Raw genomic sequence first — 7,258 nt, 5'->3', positions numbered from 1 at the left:
TGAGGGAGTGAGCAGAGCTATCTGGTGTTCCCCCCATGGTCTCCTCCTCCTGCCTCCAGCCTCCCAGACCCCTTACTCATGAGCACCAGACCCCTGGTGCTGAAACACATGGCCTGGCTGGCTGTGTGTTTCAGTACCAGGGCAAGTTGCCAACCATAGAGATGCTCTGGCAGCCAGAGCATCTCCATGGAGGACCCAGCCCACAGTTGCCTCAGAGCATGGTCTGAGACTGTGCCCTGCTTTGGTTTTTTAAACTTTGATTTTTTTAGACCCCTGGATATCCAGGGGCCTAATTTTCTCCCCACACTGCAAGTTTGCAGCATGGGGAATGTTTTTTCATTCTCACATGTGCCTGTTGCCCTGCCTCAAAAGCACATGTGCACTCATGTGGATGCATCCTGTAGGTGCACCTACATGTGTGCTTAACATAGTGGACTAATTAGCTGCAGAGTAAAGCATCATCATCTACATATGGGACACTATTAGGCCACAGTAAACTAATTTATACTACTTTCAGAAAGTATGGTTGACAGAACTATCTTACAGCAGGGTAATTCACTGAGATTAAAAGCATGTGTAGAAGCTGACTGTGGGCATAAGTTGTGCATGGCCAGCCCAGTTATAAGGGGGGCAGGCTCTTGCTTGCTGCCTAGCTACATGGCCCCACAGTTTCAGCAACACTGTGCCCCAGCCAGCCCCTCCACTGCCCAACACCCCTACCCAGAGCCTGTCCCTCAGACACTAGGCCACACCACCAGTCTCAGCACCAAACAACCACCTGCTGTCTCGGCCTACCTCCCTGAGCTTGCTGCTGACCACTGCCACCCACTGGAGCCTCCCTGAGCCTGTTGCCACCCATAGAGCCTGCTATTAGTTGCCATGTCAGGCCCTGCACCTGCTGACACCCAGGGAGGGGGCCCAACTGGACACACAAAGAGATCTCTGACCTCATAGCTATATGGGGGGTAAACTGAGGTCCAGCAGCAGTTTGCCTGTGCTACCAGGGCCAATGCTCACATGTTCAAGGAGATGCCCCAATGGATGCATGAGTATGGCACAGTATTTCCATATCCAGGATCATAATAGGCAGTGGCACTTCTCCCAGAACCATGCTCTGCCTCCAAAGCTTGAGAGGATCCTGGCCCCCATGAATTCTGGTGGAGCCCCTCATGTTCTGCAGCACAGGGGGACTGGAGGAGCCTGGAGGGCTAGGAGGACTCTGGTGAAGGGCACCATAAGGCTCCTGTTCCAGGTCCTAATATATTCCTCATCCTTGGCTTTGCCTGGCAGCTCAGGCAGCCTGGGACACCACCTGCCCTGGCTATTGCAGAAGCAGCCCACCCACAAGGAGGACAGGGTGGGGATGTCCCTTAAAGATCCCAGCTCTGGCCCACTGCAGGAGGGGGCCACTGCCCATCTGGCTACCCATCATGCCTTGAGGCCCTGGGATGTGTCAGACAGCCAGACCTCATCTTAGCAGCCAGGGACATCATCCAACCCCTTGGAATGGCTGCCATACCTGCATGGTAAGTCCTGCACAAGGAGAAGGCTGGGGGGGGCAGGTACCATGGGCACCCATGTCGGCACCAGCTCACCCACCTGCCCCTGGTCTGCATACCTGGAGAAAGGGGTCCTGCACATGGGGATGGAGGGCCCTCCCTTTGTCTCTACCGCCTTCCCCTCCCTCCTGCCTACCCAAGTTCCTCCGCATCCATCAGAGTTTCTACCCTTTGCCAACATGCATGGATGCAGTTCAAGACTTTACTGAATGCCCAGCAGGCTTCCAGATAGGCAGTCAGTAGCCCATCAAATGTGGAGAAACTTGCTGATGGCAGTGGCAATCTCCTTGGCTGTGGAGGTCAGTCACTCATAATATAAGCAGAGATACACTTCCATGTGCTGGGGGGTAAACATGAGTGAGCATGCCTGGGGCATCCTCAAAACTGAGGGATCCACACCAGGTTCTTCTCTTCTCCCAGGGAGCCATGTTGATCATCATCAGCAGGACATAGTGGGTTGGGAAGCCCTCAGACCACTCAAACAGCTTGTTGTGATTGCTACCTGGGGCATGCTTGGGGTGCAGCCCTTGCACAGCAGGGGCCCTGCTCCAGGGTGCCCCACCAGCGAGATCCATTGGAGAGAGACAGGGGCCTGTCCCAGATAGGTGGGAGCCCTTTACCCTCCAGAACCCAGGCATTGCATGCCCAGTGGCAGGGAAATTGAGTGCCTGGCCTGTAGAAAGGAGAAGGGTAGGGGGGAGTTGCTCTAATGCCACTGCAACAGCTGCTGAGAGGGGCCAGGTATCAGTAAAAATTGGGTAGGAAGGCTGCCTGCAACAAGTAGCCTGCCTGCCTCAATTTTGGAAGGGGGTAGGGAAGGCTTGCCACCTCCAATGAAGTTCTAATTATAATATACCTCCTCAAGATCACATGGTATTTTTCTCCCCTTCATGACTTGCAAAATAATCAAACCTGCTTATGTCTAAATGATGTATTTGAATGTCCTTCTGAAGCTACTCTGAATTCAACAGGTGATTTCAAAGGGTATGTGGACATTTTAAAAATAATTTTAACCTCAGTGTTGCCCTAAGATTCTGTGGAGATATTTTCAAGTGAATGATTTCAAATCACTGGATCAGCTTTATAAGGTTGAAAAGAGTTGAAGGGCAGCTAAAACTGGGACTTTTTTTTAGGTAGGTCTGATATATTTTGCTTTACTGAAGATTCAAGGTATTTACATGAACTTTACACAAATTAAAAACATATTTTTGCTGAAGATTAACAGGAGCAACAAGAAAGAGCCAAATTGTAAAAGGAAAAACTGTGGCACAATGGAAGGAAGAAAAAGAGAAGTTAACGCACTTTAGTTAATGCACATTAGATTTAGTACCTCCATTGTGAGATACTAGGAAAATGAGCATTAGTCTGTCTTAGTGTGCATTAACTAAAGAGCATAGGGTCTGTCTATGCATGCATTTTAATGCACATTAGCCTATTTTAATGCACATTAAAGTGTCACTAAAAACCTGTGCTCTATAGTTACTATACTTTAAAATACGCTAATTTGCAGTGTGTCATTTAAAAATCTTGGGGCACTTTTACATGGGCTTCAGGGGTTGCGGGGTGGGAGGGCTTTAATTAGAGTAACTCTCAGAGCCACTCTAATTAAGGTGACACTGGGTCTTGTATATCAGTGTCTCCATGCTTGAAAATGGTGGCAGGGGCACTGGAACTAAAGCTTGTTTGATGAGCTTTAGTTTAAGTGCCTGCACTGCCATTTTGAAATGCAGGGATGCTGAAAGTGGCCTCTGCACTATGTATAGGCACCCATGCTCTTTAATTAATACACATTATGATAGGCTAAAGTTTGATGTAAAGAGAAATTTGATGTAAACAGTTTGGGAAATAATTTTATTTGTAAAGCAAATGTGCAACCATAATAAATGTTTTTACCAAATAAATGTTTTTACCAAACATTCACATGGTGTACACTTGCTATATATTTAAATCATTGAAGTGGATTTACAAACTTCAGCTTAAGTTTTGTGTTTGAAGGGTCTGATGATACTGAAAAGGAGTATAAATGGAGTCTTCTCTGGTTTGGCAACATTTTTTTGCACACTTTACCCAAATATAATGACAATACAAGAAACAAAGCCTTGAAGAGAATGAGGCCCTCCAATCAAGGAATGGGCATAATGTTTTTCCTGCAGATTGAAAAACAGTGTCAGGTCTAAATGTCTAACACTTTGAGGGAAAAGCCCAGCAGTAATGGTATATAAGAATATATCTTGGGTCTGATATCCTGTAATTATATTAAGTGTGTTTGTGGGTGCATCTGAGAAATTAACAAAAAGGTTGAATACTTTATTGGGCAGTGACACCAATAGATATTATTTGAGTTTGCCCTGGAAAGGAATCATACAAACTTAAAAATTATAGGAGGAACTCATAAATCAGAAGCAGATATCTCAAAAAAGCAACAGCCAAACAAGGGAGAATTATGTACCTTCTCTTTGACAATGGCCAGTACCAGATGCTTTAGAGGAAGGGGAAATAAAACCCAGATGTGTGGGCATGAAGCAACCTGCCCAGACAGCAATTTTATTCTAACCCCCATAGCTGACAAATGCCCTGAATCATGAATGTTTACATTCAATCCTAAATTCTTCTGCCTTATTATCTTTTTACATTTTAACCTGCAATTTCTAAATTTTAACATACAGTTTCTAAATTTTAAAATACAATTTATCCATACAAAAAGCTGGTCATTTTCTTGAACTCTTCTAATCTCTTGGCTTAAGTAACATGTTACTGTAGTGAATAATAATGCAGAGTGTCCATAAAGAGAAAGGCAAATGAGGATAAATTCAAATCTCAGTTTCAAATGATTCCAAAATTTGTGTTTGAACATAAGTTCTGTGGCACTTGCTTTGCCTATAAAGCAAAGCCTTGCATGAATAAACAAAAAGGCACCCACTAAAAGCAGCCATCTTCAATTTGTGAGCATCTTTAAGGAAGGAAAAGATGAGAAGAAAAGTTGAGTGAGTATTTGAAGAAAGGGTGTGGGAGAAATTATGAGACGGATATTGTAGCTTGTAACGAGGATGCTGATTATGTGCCAGCAGCTATTTACAATCAGAGATAGATGGTTTAGTTGATCTATTCCTACTTTCTGGCTGAGAAGATTCTGCTGACCAGCTCTAGCACCAGTATATCCAGATCTGTAACTTTGGATGGAAAGGAATCCTAACAAGGCTAGCAGCAATGATTTATCCCCCCCAAACCAGGGAACAGCTCTTCTGTTAAATCATCATTGTCCATAATTTTGTAACATAACCTTTTACCATCCTTTTAGGTCAGGATGCAATTATTTCTTGGTAATCAGTGTTGTTATCTGCATAGGGTATTTGACTTTTTTCAGCCTAGTTAAACATCCTGGAGACTGTATTTCAGAACCATTCATCTTGTACAAATTGGGAGTCTCACTTTGGCAGATGAAGGTTGCACACATAATTTTAGAGTTACAAACTTGTGTACCTGAGCCTCTGATGATATCACTGCAGATGCAATTAATGAGAGGCACACATGTTGAGTATGGCACCTGCAACTCATTTTGTGGGTAGAAAATTTGCAGACACCTGCAAGAGGAGAAGATGGGCATCAGGCGTTTTTGGAACTAGAGCTGTAAGTGTCGAATACAGTTTTCTAAACTTTTTAGATCCATTAAACAGTGTGGCGATGAGATGCCCCCACAGGCTCCTGAAGGGGAGAGGCCAGTCTCTGCAGGCCTCAAGCCACACAAGCAGCTCCCCCACCGGGGAAACTTACATCTGGGAGCTCAGCTGGAGCTGGAGGAGGAGCCGCGGCCATGGCCGCACGAGCCGGCGTTACGCCAGCTGTTTAATCAGCTGTTCCCCAGGCAGGGAACAGAGGAACCAATCACGGCTGCCAGAGCAGCCACCGTGGGAAGATTTAAAAGCCCCACCAAAACCTGGCAGAGGAGAGGAGAGGGAGTACACCAGCATGAAGCATGCCAGGCATGGTGAGGCTCATGTGGTGGGCAGGAGTGTTGCAGCTGGCTCAGTGTCAGCATCCAGAGCCAGGGGAAGCTGAGCCCCTGTAGACGGCTGGGAGGAAGGAGGCAGTTCCACCACCTCTCTACCCTGTACACCTTTCCAGCAGTCTACTTGGTAAAGAGCATTAGAGGCATCCCACCCAGAGGCGGCAAGGAGGATGCCAGCCAACGGAAGCCTAGCCTGTCAGCGTCCAAGGTAGAGATGCTAGCTGTCATGACAGCTGGGATAGCCCACCAGAACCCATGCCAATGCATGTGAAAGGGGTCGACAGGGCATGGCTGAACCATGCAGGCAGCACCCATTCAGTTGGTGAGTGGAGTAGGGGAGGCGGAGCCCTGTGGAACATTGTGTCAAGACAGTCAGTACTACTGTCCCCAGGGACTCCCAGGAAGAGGGAGGAACCCCTCCCTTTCATTCACTAACACCAAGTCATGGCAGGAGAGCTGAGGGGAGGGGCCCTGCACCAGATGGATAGTATGGCACCTGACGTAAACCCTACCTTAGGTGCATCCACAAACAAGCCTTAAAGGAAAATATATCACTACTACATCTGGTTAATAGAAACTGCACTACCAGAAACAATTGTCTTTTCCCTTAAAAGAAACTTGGTAAAAGTAAAATATTTGGTTGCAAAAATGTTTCTGAAGGGAAATTTAATTCAACCAGCAATGCAAACTAAGATGGTAACCAGCACACCTTTAGAATATTAAAACTAGCTGTTATTAGAGTCCTAAACCCAAATCTATAGGTGGCATCTATTAGTGGAATATGATCCTCCCAACTTAAAAACTGTAAACATGTATCTTTCCATTGATTGCTTTAAAAAGGAATGGAAAGGATGTTTTACATTTGCTTCCCAAACAATTTATCAGTGATAGATGAGCTGTCTCTCTTTGCTTTATTAAAGGAGGTTGATTTGCAAGGAACTCCTGGGCTGGTTAACAATCTGTTTCCAGTAGTGAACTGGATTTGGTCTCAGAGTCCTTAGTATGAAGGAGGTATTAACTTTGGCAGAGACTAGCTTAGTAGCAGCATCTTTCAACTTCTCTAGAGCTCTGTTATATTCTTGAAAGGGCATAGAATTCCTGTAAAAGGCTATAGAGAGGAGACCTTGGCATAAAGAAGAGAACTGATTAAATCCTGTCGGCTATTGCACTTACAGAAAAGTCATATAGAATTTGGGATACAGAAATAAAATTGTATTGTAGAATTTAGAAACTGGGATGAAATCAACTGGATTCTGTGAAACTGAATGGAGATTATTTTTTGTAAAATTAACTCCAAAAATTATTAGAAATTAATGGAGGCTTATTACTAGGGCTGTGTGAGTCTTTGGATCCTACTTCCAATCCAGAGCCACTTCAGATGCTTTGGCATCCAAAGCGGCATGTCCAGATGGAAGCAGGGTCCCAGCAATGGTATCCGGAGTGGGTCAGGGGCATCTGAAGTGCTTTGGATCTGCTTTGGATCCACTTCAGATCTGCTTTGGATCCACTTCTGCCATTTTGAGGCACGATTAGAAGAGGGAGGGGGAGCAGGGGAGAGACAGAGAGTTGCGGGGGAGGAAGGAGGAGTGGGGGAGAAGACTGACATCTGTAGGTAGCCAGGGAGAAAGATTTCTCCCTGGCTACCTTTCCAATGGCAGCATCTGTGGGGTGGGACTAGAAACAGCATAAAAGC

This window comes from Crocodylus porosus, unplaced genomic scaffold (genome assembly GCF_001723895.1).
Source record: "Crocodylus porosus isolate Cpor-Errol unplaced genomic scaffold, CroPor_comp1, whole genome shotgun sequence".
NCBI classification, from domain to species: Eukaryota; Metazoa; Chordata; order Crocodylia; family Crocodylidae; genus Crocodylus; species Crocodylus porosus.
This window is presented reverse-complemented; position numbering follows the sequence as displayed.